Here is a 17,922-nt window from a genome sequence, read left to right on the forward strand (position 1 = left end):
AGTGTCTTTATCTTAGTTCCTCAATAGTCCAAGGAGAGATTTGGAGCATCAGATAACCTTTTGAAGATAATTTGAGAGGTGCATATGGCAAATCCACTTTTACAGTGTAAATCTTGACTGATTCTTACATCATGAGTCAGTGGGCATGCCTTTGTTGAGGTCGTCACTTTCTGATAATAGACATAGATGTTAGGAAGAGGCAGACCACTTTGTCACTTGCTGATGTGTAATGTTGGGGAATTGCTGAATCTTTGTGTTTCAGTTTCCTCATATCTATAATGGAGGGGGAAATGGAGAAGAATATTTAGACTTGTGAGGAATAAATGTATAATCACAGGAATAATTGAATAATAACTACTAATATGTATTGAATGTTTACTGTGTGGTAGATCCTTTCTAAGTGCTGAAGATACAAACCCAAAGAAGACACATACCCAAAGAAAACATTTCTATCTTCAGAAAGCTGACAGTCAGGTGGGAGAGAGAGAAGGAAGCAAAGCCAGTGTAGGCTTGTGTTATGATGGGTGTCCTTATAGAATAGACCAGGGCTTGAGGAAGGTCACTTTCACTGGGAAGGGAAGGTACTTGGAAAGATGCTTAGAGAAGTTTAACTCCCTAGAAAGCAAGTGCCTGCTGAGTGTGCCTAGCACCTTGCTAGCTGCTGGGGGTGGAGGGAGGCTACAGATCTAAATTTAGCATGATCTCTACCCTCAAGTTTCGTGACCAAACTGTGAGTTGAGTGTAAACAGTAGGTGTCAAGACACGTGAATGGAGTCTTGAGGATGAAGTGTCTGGCAGGACATGAAGGGAGTGAGAGGGAAGGAGCCAAGGCACAAGAGAAAGCGGACCAGGGGGCGTGGTGTGCAAGTCCGCTCTTGCGCCCTTGCGACGCAGAGGCAGGGTCTTAGCCAGGGAGGGCAGGCACACCTGCTGAGCAAGGCTGGGCGGCCGGCCGACTCACACCCAAGGCCAGGTCAGAAGGAGCAGGTGGAAGAGGGAATTTTGGGGTGGGGAGGATGCTTTCATGAACTTGAATGGTATCTGATTGTTAAATTAACTCATTTCGTGAGTTTTGACTATTTCTTCATAAAAATTACAACTTTTAATTTCATAGTCTTTGTTTCTCCACTAAACTTAATACCATAAAATTTTTGATTAAGGAAAAAGCTTTTTTTTTTAGTCATTACATTTGAAAACATTTTTCTGCACCTGTGCTTTTATTTTTTAAATTTTTTTTAATGTTTATTTTTGAGAGAGAGAGAGAGAGAGAGTGTGCCTGAGCATGAGCGGGGGAGGGAGGGAGGGAGGGAGGAGGAGAGAGAGAGAGAGAGAGAGAGAGAGAGAGAGAGAGAGAAAGAGAGAGAAAGAGAAAGAGAAAGAGAAAGAGAGAAAGAGAGAGAGACAGAATCGGAAGCAGGCCCCAGGCTCCAAGCTGTCAGCACAGAGCCCGACTGGGGGCTGGAACTCAACAGCTGTGAGATCATGACCTGAGCCGAAGTCGGACGCTTAACCGACTGAGCCACCCAGGTGCCCCTGCACCTGTGCTTTTAGAAAGTGAAATAAACGCTGTGGAGAATATGTAGAAGTTGGCTTACGGTGGAGGTTCTTTTATTCTTGCGATGGTGAGAGTACTTCCACTTGTGCTTGCCTGGTGCTTTCCTGCCACATTCACTAGAGAGGAGCACCAGCAGGGTGGTGACCCTGCAGAATCTGGAATGAAGTTTGTTGCTTGATTTGCTTTTAATTGAACTGATGTGTTGAGAGCCTTGGCACCTACCTTCACCAGTTAGTAAATGGACGTGGTAGCAGTTGCTGCTGGTGGCTGGTTTTGGTCTACCCCGTAATGTAAATGTATCTCCCCAACATTACATAATTAAAGTTGTAATATCTTTGTGTGCATGTATTAATTTAGTAATAATAGGAAAGTTTTTACATTCTTGTAGTATTTCCCTGTCTCCAAAGTGTCTATGTGTGGGACTATGTACGTATGAGACTCTTAGTTGCAAATAGAAGTAATTGGAGCATAATGTTTCATATTGAAGTGTTTTCTGTTTTAAGATCTTTCTGACAAGGAAAGCATTTACTTTTCCGGTTCTGATAAATCCTTGTAGTTATAATGTATGAGTGTGATGTGCTTAGTAAGAAAGTTATTCCGGAGTCTTCCCTTTCTGCCGTGGCAGAGTAACAGGAACCAGGTTTACTGTCCACCAGGACCTGGTACAGAATTGACACCAGAAAGCTCAATAATTGCGATTAATAAATATTTTAGGGGCACCTGGCTGGCTCAGTCGGTGGGGCGTGTGACTCTTGATCTTGGGGTTGTGAGTTTGAGCCCCACTTTGGTTGGAGAGATTACTTAAAAATAAAACCTTTAAGAAAATAAACAGTTTATTACAGTACTTTTAGAAAATCAAATTTGGTGCAAATAGATCAGTAATGAAAAAATCAAATTTTAAATATAGATAGGATCAGAATTAATGATCTTTCCTTTTGCCTCAGCTCAGATATGGCTCAGTTCAGCACTGCTCCTGGTACTATCTTTAAAATTTTACTATTTTCTTCTTGTAGATTTTTTTTATTAACTTTGGTTTTTACCTCTAATACTGAATTTTTTGGTACTCCTTTAAAATTTACTTGAGTCATGTGCCTTATTCTCCTCATCCTTGTCCCAAACCTGACTCTTTTCCTTAAACAACTTGAAAACCAGACAAAACATATGAAATAACGGTTTCAGACATTGGCCAGCAGACAGGTTAGGACCGTATTCCCTAAAATAAGGGAAATGAGCCCTATGATTATTCCAGCTTACTCTCTAGAGCAGGGCCCATGAAATTTTTCTGTAAAGGGCCAGACAGTAAATATCTTAGGCTTTTCAGACCGTATGGTCTCTGTCAGAGTTACACACTCAACTCTGTGTCTGCTTTCATACTAAGTATGCAAACGAATGGGTATGGATGTGTTCCAATAAAACTTTATTTATAAAAACTAGTAGTAGGTTAGATTTGACCGCCAGGCAAATCCTGGTCTCGAGAGTGTTTCCACACTGCAGGGTAGGAGAGAGAAGCCAGAACCCACTAGCTTTACTGAAGTGACAAACACCCAGCATTTGGGAGAACAAAGCAGCTAGAGTTTGGGGGGCAAAGTATATAGGAGAGGAAGAGAGCTACTTAGAGAATCCAGAGATCTGCAGAAGGACCCCCTTGAGACTCTGGTTGAGTACTGACCAGCACATACACGAGGGAAACACAAAGCCAGGAAAAGAACCACCAGAAAGGAATAGACTGAACAATTTGTGGATATCCCACAGGGCTGAGACAGTTTGTGTTCCCACCACCTAGAGTAGTATCGGATCCTTGTAAGGCTTGTTTTTTAATCTTTGTGAGGGTGGGTTCGGAGCAGCTTTTCCATTTAGGGGATCGGGTAGACTTCCCTCCCCTCACTAGTGGGGCTGGATTAGCTCTAGACCATAAAGGCCATTGTAGACCTGCCCTAAATGGTTCCAAATAACGTTTCTCAGAACAAAGTCCTGCTGTATTGAAAAGGACTTAATAGGGGTGCCTGGGTGGCTCATTCATTTGAACGTCTGACTCTTGATTTCATCTTGGGTCCTGATCACAGGGCTTTGGGATTGAGCCCTGTATTGGGCTCCCACCCTGGGCATGGGGCCTGCTTACGATTCTCAGGGCACCTGGGTGGCTGCCAGTTGAGCATCTGACTCTTGATTTTGGCTTGGGGTGTAGTCTCATGGTTGGAGATGGAGCCCCGCATCGGGCTCCCTGCTAAAGCTGAGATCGTGCTTGGGATTCTCTCTCTCGGTCTTCTCCTCTGCTTGTGCTCTCTCTGTCTCTGTCTTTCTCTCTCTGTGTCTCTCTCAAAAAAAAAAAAAAAATTCTCTCTCTCCCTCTGCCCTTCCCCCTGCTCGTGTTCTTTCTCTTTCTCTAAATATATATATAATAAAATCTTGGGGCACCTGGGTGACTCAGTTGATTAAGCATCCAACTCTTGATCTCAGCTAAGGTCTTGATCTCAGGATTGTGAATTCAAGCCTCATGTTGGGCCCCATACTGGGTGTGGAGCCTACTTTAAAAGAAAAAGAAAGGGTGTAGTAAATTCTAGCTCCCAATAGTGTAAAAAAAATTTGAGTGTCCAACAGATAATAAAAATTACCAGGCAGGGTGCCTGGGTGGCTCAGTCCCTTAAGCATTGGACTTTGGCTCAGGTCATGATCTCGTGGTTCGTGAGTTTGAGCCCCGCATTGGGCTCTGTGCTGACAGCTCAGAGCCTGGAGCCTGCTTCGGATTCTGACCCCCTCTTTCTTTCTGCCCCTCCCCTGCTTATGCTCTCTTTCAAAAGTAAATTTAAAAAACATTAAAAAAAAATTTAAAAACCTTAAAAACTACTATCAGGCATACAGAGAAGCAAGAAAATATGATATTAACCAGGAAAAACATCACTCAATAGAAACAGACCCCAAAATAACAGATGATGGAATTCGCAGACAAGGACATTAAAATAACTGTTACATGTAAGTCACACATATTCAAAAATGTAGAGGAAAATGAGTGAAATGAGAGATATGAAAAGAAAGACTGAAATAAAACTTCTAGATGAAAAATACTGTATCTGAAATGAAAAATGCAGTAGAGAGATTAATAGCAGGTTGGCACTATAGAAAAGGTCATTGAACTTCAAGACTTAGCAATAGAAACAATCCAAAATACAGCAAAAAGAATAGAGAAGACTGAAGAGAATAACAGAGCATTTAGGGACCTGTGAGACAAAACCACCTGCTCCAAGATATGTGTAATTGGGGTTCCAGGAGAGGAGGGAATGGAAACAACATTTGAAGGAATAATGGCTGAAAAAAAATTAAAAATTTGATGAAAACTATAAACCACAAAGCTCAAAAATCCCAAATAGAGTACACAAAACCATACCGACATACTGCAACATCCAATTCCTGAAAAACCAGTGATAAAGAGAAAAAAAAAAAGCCCAAAACTTAAAAAGCAGTGAGAAGAAAAGACATTACAGAGGAACAAAGATAGAAATGGCAGCTGGCTTCTGGTCCGATTTGTGCTAGCCAAAAGACAACAGAATGACATGTTTAAAGTAACAAAAGAAAAACCTGTTAGTTTAGAATTCTGTGCCCAGAGAAAATATCTTCTAGAAATAAAAGTGAAATCAAAATTTCTAGGCCAAGAAAAGCTGACAGATTTTATTGCCAGCAGAACTGCATGCACTACAAGAAAAAAATTCTTTTAATGTTTGTTTATTTTTGAGAAAGGGAGCGCAAGTGGGGAAGGGGCAGAGAGAAAGGGGACAGAGGATCTGAAGCAGGCTCTGTGCTCACAGCAGTGAGTCAGATGCGGGGCTTAAACTCCCTAACTGTGAGATCATGACTGAGCCAAAGTCTGTGCTCAACCCACTGAGCCCCCCAGGCGTGCCTACGCTTCAAGAAATTTTTTAAGGAAGTTCAGGTAGAAGGAAATGATACCAGATGGAAACTTTTACACAGAGGAATGAAAAGAACCAGAAATGGTCAATAGTAGGTGGATAAATATTCTCACTTCTAATTGCTTTTTTTTTTTTTTTTTTTTGGCTATTTTGGAGCACCTGGTGGCTCGCTCAGTTAAGCATTCAACTCTTCATTTCAGCACAGGTCATGATCTCACAGTTTCGAGTGTTCGAGCCCCACATCGGGCTCTGTGCGGGTGCCTAGCCTGCTTGGGATTGTTCCTCTCCCTACTCCTCCCCTGCTTTCTCTGTCTCTCTCAAAATAAATAGACTTTCAAAATAATAATAAGAAAATAAAAATAGGCTATTTAAAGCAAAAATAACAGTGTAATGTGGGACTTCTTATACTTGCAGAGGTAAATAAATGAAAACTACACAAAAGACGGGAGGGGAGAAACAGAAATATGGTGTTACTATATGCTTAAAGTGGTATAATAGTATTTGCAGGTAAACTGTAGTAAGACGGTAAAGGTGACCGTCGTATCCAGGATAATCTGTCATCAGTGGGAATGAAAGAAAATATTAATGCCAATATCAGGGATGTAAAAGAGGGTATCACTACAGATCCTACAGACATTGAAAGGGTAAGAAGGGTAAAATTGTGAATCATTTTGTGCCAATAAATTTGACAAAATGAAAACATTCCTTGAAAAACACAAACCACCAAAGCTCACTCGAAGAAATATATAACCTTCATAACCGTATTTATTAAAGAAATTGAATTTGTAATTAAACTCCTTACCTCAAAGAACACTCCAGACCCAAATGACTTCACTGGTGAATTGTATTAAACACTTATAGAAGAAGGAATACTAATCAGACAAAAACTTTTTTAGAAAATTGAGGAGGAGGAAATGCTTCCTATCTCATTCTATGAGGCCAGCACTGCTCTGAAAGCAAAACTAGACAAAGACATTGTAATAAAGGAAAACCACCAAGTGTATTTGTTGTACACGCATGTCTCCCATGAACTTTAGCAAATATAATCCATGTAGAAACATAAAAAGGATATTACATAACAATCAAATAAGGTTTATCTCAGAATGAAAAATTGGTTTAACACTGGAAAATCAATCAGTGTAATCCACATCATAATAGATCAAAAAAAGGAAAATGAAAGTGAAGCACAGAGATAGAAGTATGGGGAACGCAAAGGAAGGCAGGAGACTCGGAGGAGGTAGTGAAGTCTGACGTACGTGTAATTGGGTTCTGGGAGTAGAGGACATGGATGGTGCAGAGCAGTGTTTGAGAAGAAAATGGTTGACAGTGTTCCAGGAACTTGAAACAATCCAGACCGTAGGTTTAAGATGTTCACCAAATGACTGGCAGGATACCCTAAGCAAAAAGAAATCCCACAGCCAAACACAGGGTAGTGGAGCACATGATTGCCTACCGAGGCACAACAGGCCGCTTCCCAACACCAGCCGTGAAAGCCAAAAAGCACTAGGAGTAATACCTTCACTACACAACAGGAAAGGATTCTCCATCTAACAAAAATGAAGGTCACCTAAAATGTTAATAATGACAAAAATACGTGCACATATGTAAACACAGCGGTAGGACATACGTTGGCAGTGTGATGAATGGAGTTAGTATTTTAAAGTCCTTGCTGTCCAAGAGAAGGGGAGAGATACCGCAGTGGCCTTTAAGAGCCTGCACATCACATTGTATTTCTAAAGTAATCATAAGAAGAATAAAAACCAGACACGTGACTTCTAGATTACGAGGGAGCAGAGATTGGAATGGTAACAATCCAAAAGAAGGCAAATAGAAAAGCCCCTGGTAGGTTGGGTTGGGATTAAAAAAGGAAAGAAAGCCCCAGGGTCAATGGTAGAATTAAATCTACCTAGGTGTATGTAATGGCTTCCAATGCGAATAGAGTAAATTTTCCATTTAGAAGACGAAGATACCAAGATTTTTTTTTTAATAAGGTGTTTAAAAAATCCAACTATATACTGTTTACAAGACATTCATCTATAAGGATTAAGAAATGTTGAAAGTAAAATGATGAAAAAAATAAACTATGCAAACACCAAAAATAAGATCGTATAGTGTCAGACAAAATATACTTTAAGGCAAAGAGCAGGACTAGAGTGTTACTAGAATGTCATTAACACGTGTCATTTCACATTAAACAGCGGGCAACTCTGATTCCTGTAACAAAATAAGTAGCTTATTACAAACAAGTCTGTTTCTTGCTCACACAAGATGTCCTAGTTGGCAGATTGCTTTCCACGTGTTCAGGTACTTTGGGGAAGAGAGAATCTCTTTGAGTTCCAGAGGAGGAAGAAAAGACTTCATTAATTTTGACTTTGTATGTTCACAGGGATGAACCAACTCTGCCCAGGGACTAGGATGCTCAACTGGCACACGTTCCCCTATGCCTGGGGGTTGGAGTCAGTGTCTCTGGAGGCTGGTGGACTGAGGTTAGGGAGTTAATTAAACCTGATGAGAAATCATAGTGCAGTAACCATTGGAAAAATGAACAGATACTTGGTTGCAAAATTAAATTTGCATTGCTGCAGTTGTCAGATGTAAAATTTCATGAATTTATTCAAAATAATTATTAAGTTCTATGTAACAAAGAATTCTTAGGATACCACTACACAGCCATTCAGTTAGCAAGAATTAAAAAGTCTGACCAGTCTTGTTGAAGAAGTTAAGCACCAGAAACTCTCTCATACCCTTCTGGTGGGAGTGTAAATTGTTGCAACTGCTTTGGGAAATAGTTTGGCTTTATTTGGCAAAGTTGAGTAGATACTTACTGGATAACCTAGTAGTCACATTTCTAGGTGTATACACCAGAGAAATACATGCTCATGTGCTTAATTAAGATAGCTGCACCAGAAAGATCTTTGTAGTGTATCTTATTTATTTATTTATTTATTTATTTATTTATTTATTTATTTATTTATTTATTTTGAGAGAGCATGAGAGAGTGTGAGTGGGGGAGAGGCAGAGAGAGACTCCCAAGCAGGCTCCGTGCTGTCAGCTCAGAGCCTGACAAGAGGCTCAAACCCAGGAGATCATGAGCTGAATCTAAAACCAAGAGTTGGACGCTTAGCCGGCTGAGCCACCCAGAGGCCCCAGATCTCAGCGGTGTGGCTTTGCTCCAAAGCAGAAGCTATTCAGGGGACAGGGGAATGGATAAATAAATTGCGGTCTATTTACGCAGTGGAATACTACGTAGCAATGAAAGTAAATGGCGGGTGGAGCAGAAAAAAACAAAGAGCAAGACAAAGGAACACGCGCATAGGATTCTGTTCTCATAAAATTCAGAAGTTGGCAAAAGAGCTGCATCAGAGCCACATACCTAGGGAATAAATGTAAAGTAGGGAATGGTAACCATAAAAGTTAGGGTAGTTGCTCACAGTAGGAGGAAAGGGCTTGGGGTCAGAGAGAGGCACCCTGCCTTTTTTGGGGTTTCAGCAGTGTTCTATTTCTTGGCCGGGGTGGTAGTTGAACTAGCGTTCGTTTATGTGCTGAACATGCGTGTTTCCTGTGCTTTTTATGTGTAATACTCCACGATAAAAGTTATGTTAAAATAAAAATAGTCCGAAGACATCCTGACTTTGTCATTTGTGTCCAACTCAAAAAAACGTAGCAAATCCAAAGTACACTTTATATAGAGTGGTTAAAATGTGTTATTTGAACTTCTTTCTTGATCTTTTTTTTAATTTACATTTTTGAAATTCTAGTTTTAAAAGTTTCAAAAATGTTCCCGGTGTGAGATGACCAAGTATTATTCTTACTCCTCAGGTAAGAGACTCCACTACATTCTGTGAAGAAGGATAAGACTGACACCGCCTTGCTTCTTTCTCTGTTGAAATCTCTTCCTCCCTGATCGAGCTTTGGTGTATCTTCTTACAGCATATGACACACGGGTATGTCACTGGACGATTTTAATTTATATAGATTTCTTTTTGCAGCTGGAACTTGTTTGCTTTTCAGAAAAATAAAGGCATTAAACAACATCCGGAATGTACTCATTTTTGGCTTTAGTAATTTCACTTTGTAACAGATGTATCTGAGTACCTTCTGCACATGTAGTACCGTATTTTGGTGTCAGACCTTCATTTTATTTTTCATTTTTTTTAAACCAGCGTTAAACTTCGAGAATAATCGACATCACCTTTCATGACCCAGTAATGATACATGTGTTTGATGCCAAGGGTAATTGTAGGAATTTCTGCCTCATAGGCCTACCCTCTGAAAGCCTGGGGCCACCCTTCCCTAGCAGGACCCCACTGCAGTGAAGGTGCTGGTGGCCGCGGGTGGAGGCTTGCTTCAGCTGAGCATTGCATCTTTTTTTTCTTAAGATTTTACTTTTAAGTAATCTCTGCACCTAAGGTGGGGCTTGAACTCAACCCGAAGATCAAGAATCACATGCTCTTCTGACCGAGCCAGCCAGGTGCTCTGGGATCGCATCTTCTGGTGCATGAACTGTCTGCTCCCTAACTATCTTTCTCTGGGAGTTTGAAAGGAAACAAAATACCCTGTTTTCATCTCTAATTTGTGATTGAGTGGCACATTATACTTGAAATTAAGAACTCTTTACTATGTTAGAACAGTAAAATGAATATAAAATGGGTTTGAAATGCTTACATCCGTAGTGAGATTTAATATGTAGCTATTTTTGATAAATTCTCAAGTATTAAGAAAAGTGCAGTTTTAAAAATTATTCATAATACCAGGACCATTCAGTTTTCCCCAGTTGTGTCAGTGTTTTTAGTTTGTTTGAAGCAGGGCTCGCACAGCGGCAGCTAGCTGATAATGTCCCTTCGGCCTGTTTTCATCCTGTGACTGCCCCTCCCTGTCCCTTTTCTTCCTCACGTGTTCTTGGGTGGCTGCTTGTGGTCAGGTTTCCCTGTGTCGAATTTTGCCCTTTGCACCGAAAGTGTTCTTCTGCTGTCTGCATCTCCTGTGAGGTGGTGATAGATCCGGCCGGTTGACCACCTTCTGGCCTGGCCTTTGAGCACAAGGCCCTGCTGAGGCCGTGGTGTGTGCCCTCACCAGGAGGCACGCGTCTTCGTGGCTCCGGGCCTGTGCCGCTCAGTGCCTGGACTTAGTCCTCGCAGGTTGTGAAATGACATTACTCGTTTGTTCTGCCTTGAGTAGCTGAAATATGTCGGTAGATGGAAACTGCCCTTCGTTCAGTATTTGGTCACCCTAAGGGGCAGTTCAGATAGGAAGAAGAGGATACGTTCTCTTTCTCTGTGCTCAATAATGAGATGGTTCTGTAGCCACTCCCAAAGTGACAGGTGACTGTTTCCAGTAGTGTTACCAACTTGTGAACTTAAACACACGTGGTACGTTTCAGTCCCTCACAGGATTCTTACAGATGCCAATCCTGAGCCACTTGTGGCTGGTGGAGCCTCTTTAGTGGGCTCCTTTGTCCTTTGACGTGACCTGCACTCTTCCCTTCCTTGCTTTCTGGTACCGTGAGGTGTTCCAGATTTGTTCTAAACTTCTTTGCCCCACGCCTGGCGTTGGCTCTTCTCCGAGCAGCTCTGGTTCCCTTTTGTAGAAAATGGTGTCTTGAGACCACAGTCTGGGCACCGGGGACACGCACTGCTAGGCCTTTTGGGTGGACAGACAGGCAAATACGCTTTTTAAGGGACAATATCAGCAGTTCACACTGATGTTTATTTCAAATTGAGTATTACTTGATTTTTACTTCGTTGGTTTATATTGGTATCGCTTTTCTCTAATGCTGCAAACCTTGGTTCCCAGCAATGTTAGCATCATTATATATTTGTTTTATCCTATAAAATATATGTGGTGGTTTTAAAATAACAAAACCAACATATTACCAACGTGATTACTGAAAACAGTTTGGGATTTTCTTGTTGTTCTTAGAGTTCTTTTTTGTCCTTAGAGTATGTATCCCTAGGGATGTTTTGCCTAATTAAGTTTTAAAGTCACCTGAGCCAGTTCCCCAGTGTGCCAGCCACCTGGTTGCCAGTTATACTCATTTTGTATTTGAATTTTAAGGAATAGCTTCTTTTAAAATTTTGTCGAAGGTTTAGAAAATATTTTCATGTTTCCAGATCAAAATGAAATATTTTCAGAAATCAAGCTTCTGTTGCTGATCTTTGTGCACTGTTTCTTTTTTCCTCCGTAGGTAACATACCTATTTTTATTTTTTTTTAATTTTTTAAATTTTTTATTTTATTTTATTTTTTTAACGTTTATTTATTATTGAGAGAGAGAGAGATACACACACAGAGCATGAGCAGGGGAGGGGCAGAGAGAGGGGAAGACACAGAATCCGAAGCAGGCTCCAGGCTCCGACACAGAGCCTGGACGCGGGGCTCGAACTCACAAACTGTGAGATCATGACCTGAGCCGAAGTCGGTCGCTCAACCACCTGAGCCACCCAGGCGCCCCAACATACCTATTTTTAAAGTAAGTGTGTGTGTGCACACAGCCCTCTTTCTTAGACACTGGCAACGTACAGCTTTTCTCCCTCTTGTTTCCTGTTTTGTTTTGTTTTTTTAAACTTAACAGCCTGTCGTGAGGCTCACGCCGTAGCAGTGTATAGGGATCCGCCTCACTGTCTTTTGTGCAGCAGTATAGTATTCCCTCATGTTCGGTGTGTTATAGAAAAAAATCTAATTTTTAAAAATATGTTGGCTTTCTTCTGTGTATACATGTCATCAATTTTGCTCTTTATCCAATTGCCGATTTCTTGGTGATTTGGGGACCTTGCAAGCACGTTGCTTGTCAGTGCCTGATTTTCCTTACATGTAAAAATATGTGAGGTTTGGACTAGAAACTCAAGATGGGTTATTTTAGCTGGAAGACCGCAGATAAATAAACCAAATCTGAGAGCATCTCCCTGGCAACAGAACATATACCCTGGTCCTGGCTGGCCCAGGTGGTGGAGCGCGAGACTCCGATCTCGGGGTTGTGGGTTTGAGCCCACGCTGGGTGTGGAGATTAGGTAAAAAAAATAGAATCTTAAAAAAAAAAAAAAAAAAAAAAAAGAACGCCTTTCCTGTATTCACAGAGGTGGTGGTGACGGGGAGTCAGATCAGGAGTGCTGAAACCAGTAAGTGGATGTTGGAATCAGGGAGGTGAGCACAGTTCCACCGGGGCAGCCGGCTCGGTGGTGGTGGCACACTCCTCGGGGTGGGACGGGCTGCAGTGTCGCAGGCAGAGATGTGTCAAACAGGAACGGGAAGGGCCGAGAGTGACAAGTTCCGTGTTGGCCGCGTGGATGACGAGGGGCCTGGGTAAGGTGACAAACGGCGGGAGGTGGTCTGGGAGCTCAGAAAGCGTGGTGCTGTGGTGCCCAGGGAGAGGCCCCTTGGTGCACATCTGCTGGGTGAGGCGTGCGTGGGGGTGCCGTTGCCCGGCGTGGGGGTGTGCGGGAGAGAAGACCGTCCACATCAGCACCTGCGCGGCTCCCACCTTTCCACCACAGGTGAAGGTGGTGGGGGGTCCGCCAGAGGGGTTGGGAAGGGGCACTGAGATCAGAGCCAGTGCTTTCGAAATCTCATGCTTTATTGTGAAAGTTGATTTAAATACCCTAATCCACTCCATGTGGCCACGTCTTCTGTTTTTCACTCGTATTTCCAAGTGAAGTCGATGCTCCAGGAGGATGGATCTTCTCACACACACACAGCTGCTTCTGCCTCCAGTCCAAGCACGGCCTCCGGGCAGCATCCACCTGGATGTGGCTCTTTGTGGCTTGTCTGTCGAGTGGACTGAGGCCTCAGCCTGTCTCTCTCCTTCTGTCCAGATGGCAGGACTCTGGCCCTGGTCCAGGAGAGACACAGCATCTTTACACCGTCAGGGTTGAATGAGCGCTTTAAAGAAAAATCCCTAAATCAAGGGATATTGGCAGTGCTGGGCCTCAGATAGCTATTGTTTTCCTAAAGGATTTAAGACCAAGTTTTATGCTGTGGGTTGATCAGGTTCTTCTCCGGCTGTGAGCCCGTGGCTGGCTGGCTGGCTGGCTGTCCAGTCCACGTCGCCTCACCCCCTGTCTCTGTTTCTGTCTCCTGAGTGGGGCTTTTACATACGTGATTACGATCTGTGCGTTTGTCTGGATGAGAACCTAGTCTCCCCTGGTCTTTACTTTGCCGGTGTGTCAGCCACAGGCCCTCTCCCTGCTGTAGAGCATCTGGTATCAGGTGTTATGAAAAAAGTCCCTGCTGAAATGTTCGCATAAATATGGATTATTGGAAAGCTTTTTTTTTTTTTTTAATCAACAGGGCACACCTGTCTATTTCTGGTTTTCTCTCTTCTCTCTGTATTGGCATTGCTTAGATGATACTCTTAATTTCCCTGCTGGGCTTGATGCTGAGCTCATCTGCCTCCATCTATGTTGTGTTTAGTACTTTCTTGCTGGCAGGGGCCATTTTCTTTGTTTATCTGATGCTTCCCTTTTTTGGTTTTCCCCGGGCTTTCCAGTTCTTGGAACACCCTTTTGTCAGCAGATGTGCTTTGGTTTCCAGTTTCCGATCTCCAAGTAAGATGTAGCTCAACTGAAATCACAAGTAGGGAGCATAAGTCATTAGAGTGGGGAGGCATAGAGGAAAGGCAGAGGGATCCGGTCCAGCTCTGGCTGCATTTCGAAGTGTGGATATGCCTCAGCTGTGAGAGAGGGGCTTCCTGAGTAGCTGGCCAGAAACTAAAACTTCACGAAGTGATTTTCTCAAATAGAGGTTCTTGCATTTAGGTAACAGTTTGGCCCCCGAATATGATACGTTCGCGCCTACACACGTAGCAGACCGTAAATAATGTGGTAGTAGAGCAGTGGTTCTGCTCGGAGGACCCTGCGGAGTGGCAACTCTAGAACCAAGAACGCCAGGCGCTGCGGCAGGCCCTGGTCCCTGGCCCGGCCCGGGCTGCCACCCCCGAGGTCGCTGCCTCCGGTGGTTTCTGTCTAGGCCCCTCTGCAGCTCCCCAGAGCGCACAGACCCCCGCTGGCGCCATCTCTTAGGCACCTAACCTCCCTTCTGATGGTTTCCATTGCACTCTCTTTGCTTTGTGTCTATCTATCATTACTGTTCAGCACACACTCTTTATGTGCGTGGAAGCAAACATCCTCTTCCCACACTTGAGGCTAAAAAGATGAGGCGTTGGCCGTGGTCCCAAGGTTTGCCTCACTTGCTTGGTGCGGAGTGCTGACCAGAGGCACGTGTGTCCACTCTGGGTGTTGTAACCTCCGAGCTGCTTCCCCACATTGGACTGTTGAATGTCAGTCCACAAGTGCCCAAGAGTTGTCTCTTCCACCACCTCTGGGGGTGTGTGTGTGTGTGTGTGTGTGTTTAATTAGAGAGCAAGTGCATACACAGAGGGGAGGGGCAGAGAGAAAGAGAGAGAGAGAGAGAGAGAGAGAGAGAGAGAGAGAGAGAGAGAGAGAGAGTCCCAAGTGGGCTCCACACTCAGCGAGGAGTGGGATCACGCTGGGATCCCGTGGGATCCTGGGATCACGACCTGAGCCAAAATCAAGAGTTGGACACTCAACCGACTGAGCCACCCCGGCACCCCGCCTCAAGCACCTCTTTAATGTATTTGACTTGAGGGGCGCCTGGGTGGCGCAGTCGGTTAAGCGTCCGACTTCAGCCAGGTCACGATCTCGCGGTCCGTGAGTTCGAGCCCCGCGTCAGGCTCTGGGCTGATGGCTCGGAGCCTGGAGCCTGTTTCCGATTCTGTGTCTCCCTCTCTCTCTGCCCCTCCCCCGTTCATGCTCTGTCTCTCTCTGTCCCAAAAATAAATAAAAAACGTTGAAAAAAAAAATTAATGTATTTGACTTGAGTGTACATCGTTTTTGTCGGAGGTTTCCACGCTCACACGTTTTGGAAGGTTCCAAAGATGCGACTGGACTAACGTTGCCACTTCTGGTGCTCTGCCTACATGCGAAGCACATGGTGGGATTCTTGGCCCATCTATAGCTTGGTGCGGATGCCCAGGTGTAGTTGCAGGTCAGAAATTGCCATCGTGGGTAGAAAAAGTTCGCATTTTAACCTCAAATGTCTGTAGGAACTTTCTTTTACAGTGGCTTTTAGTTTGAGGGCCTTTCAACATGGTGTGAACCCTTGTAGCCATACTTGTAGTAGGTACTGTTCGGTCTGGGATCAGAAATGGCCGACTCCGGGGGAGGCCCATTTACCACACACGCTGGCACTCGGTATGGTACGCGTCCACGTCGGCAGTTGTCCTCTGGCCAGTTACTTCTTATTTCACTGTATTTATTTGAAATATTACTCAAGTTAGTTTTTCAGTGCCTTCTATATCCTTACTCTTCTTAACTTTTAATTTTTTTATTAAGATACATATAATGATATGAAATTCTTTGGATCTAAACATGGACAGAATTGTATTACGTCACGTTCAAATGTGTTAGCCATTTTTTAATGATGCTACTGCTATTGTTTTTCTGTTGCAGTTGTTGAGAGAGTGCTATTATATTATAGTACGTTACACTTTTTAATCAAAAATTCAGCATTTAAACCATTTAAAGTACAGTTCAGTGGTTTTTAATATATTCACAATGTTATAAACTATTACCACTATCTAATTCCAGAATATTTTCATTCATCCCCAAAAGAAACTCCTAGTGTAACCACTAAGAAGTTTCTGTCCAGGAGCACCTGGGTGGCTCAGTCAGTTAAGCATCCAACTTCGGCTCAGGTCATGATCTCAAGGCTTATGAGTTCGAGCCCCGTGTTGGGCTCTGTGCTGACAGCTCAGAGCCTGGAACCTGCTTCGGATTCTATGTCTCCCTCTCTCTCTGCCCCTCCCCCACTCGTGCTCTGTTTCTCTCTGTCTCTCTCCCTCTCTCTCTTTCTCTCTCTCTCTCTCAGAAATAAACATCAAGAAAAATACCTTAAAAAAAAAACAACAAAACAAAGAAGCTACTGTCCATTATTCTCCCTTTGTCCCAGCCCCTGGTAATCACTAATTTCCTTTGCCTATTCTGGACATTTCATATAAATGGAATCATAAGGTATGTGGCCTTTTGTTTCTGATTTCTGTTATATAGCACAGTGTTTTCAGGATTCACTCATATTGTAGCATGTATCCGTATATCACTCCTTTTTATGATGAAATAATAGTACATATATGGATATACCACATTTTGTTTAGCTGATCTCTTGCTGGGCACCTTGGGCTATTAATACTTTTTGTCTATTATGAATTTTGCTCCTTTGAGCATATGTTTACAAGTCTTTGTGTAAACATCTGTTTTCAATTCTCTTGGTTATATACATCAGAGAATATCTGGGTCATATGGGAACTGTTAACTTTATGAGGAACTGACTGTTTGGTACACTGACAGTGCCATATTACGTTCCTTCCAGCAGCGTATGAGGGTTCCAGTTTCCTCATATCCTCACCAACACTTGGAATTTTCCATTATCTTTTATTATAGCCATCCTAGTGGCTGTGTCTCATGATGGCTAGGTTTTTTTGAACATTAAGTTAAAAAATTTTTTTGAATGCTTATTTATTATTTTTGAGAGACAGAAAGAGACAGAGGGTGAGCAGGGGAGCAGCAGAGAGAGAGGGAGACACAGAATCCGAAGCAGGCCTCAGGCTCCGAGCTGTCAGCACAGAGCCCGACGCGGGGCTCGAACCCATGAACTGGGAGATCATGACCTGAGCCGAAATCAAGAATTGGACGCTCGGCCCACTGAACGACCCAGGCACCCCAAAGTTAGACATTTTAAAGTGAGCAATTCAGTGCTGCTTCGTACATCCACAGTGTTGTGTGTCCACAACCTGTACATGGTTCCAAGCATTTTCATTCCCTAAAAGGAAACCCCATACCCATTAAGCAGGTAGAGTCCTCATTACTCTTCCCCAACCCCTACCAATGACCAGTCTGCTCTGTGTCTGCGTGGACTCATCTATTCTATATATTCCCTATAAATGGTATCATACAATATGTGCTCTTTTGTTTTGACATCTCTCACTGAGCGTAATGTTTTCCAGATTCATCCATGTTTTAGCCTGTACCATTGCTTCATTTCTTTTTATGGCTAAACAGTACTCCATTGTGTGAAGATACCACATGTTGTTTATCCATTCGTCTGTTGATGGACATCTTGGTTGTTTCCACCTTTTGGATATTGGGAATAGTGCTACTGCGCGCGTGCGTGTATATATGTCTGAGTACCTGTTTTCAGTTCTTTTGGGTATATGTGTAAGAGTGGAATTATGGGGTCCTATGGCAATTCGATGTGTAACTGCTCCAGGAACCACCAGATTGTTTTCCACAGCAGCTAAACCATTTTATGTTTCCACCAAAGTGTATAAATGTTTGAATTTCTCCACATCCTCACCAATGCTTGTTATTTTTCCTTTTTAAAAGAATTATAGCCATCCTGGTTGGTATGAAGTGGTAATTCATGGTGGCTTTGGTTTGTGTTTTCCTAATGACTAAAG

General features: G+C 43.0%; 1 protein-coding gene across 9 annotated transcripts in view; it reads left to right on the forward strand.

Moving 5' to 3' along the window:
* TRAF3 (TNF receptor associated factor 3) overlaps positions 1 to 17,922 on the forward strand; it is a 127,658-nt gene that overhangs the window by 61,614 nt on the left and 48,122 nt on the right. For 7 of the 9 annotated variants that reach the window (XM_058740343.1, XM_058740344.1, XM_058740342.1 and 4 more), the window contains one exon: positions 9,277 to 9,401. The exons of 1 other annotated variant lie outside the window; for it this stretch is intronic. The gene's annotated coding sequence lies outside the window, so the exon portion shown is untranslated. Of the gene's footprint in view, positions 1 to 7,849; positions 7,944 to 9,276; positions 9,402 to 17,922 lie in introns of those variants that run through there. One more of the 9 variants, XM_058740347.1, reaches the window with a different exon arrangement.

This window comes from Neofelis nebulosa, chromosome 7 (assembly GCF_028018385.1).
Source record: "Neofelis nebulosa isolate mNeoNeb1 chromosome 7, mNeoNeb1.pri, whole genome shotgun sequence".
NCBI lineage: Eukaryota > Metazoa > Chordata > Mammalia > Carnivora > Felidae > Neofelis > Neofelis nebulosa.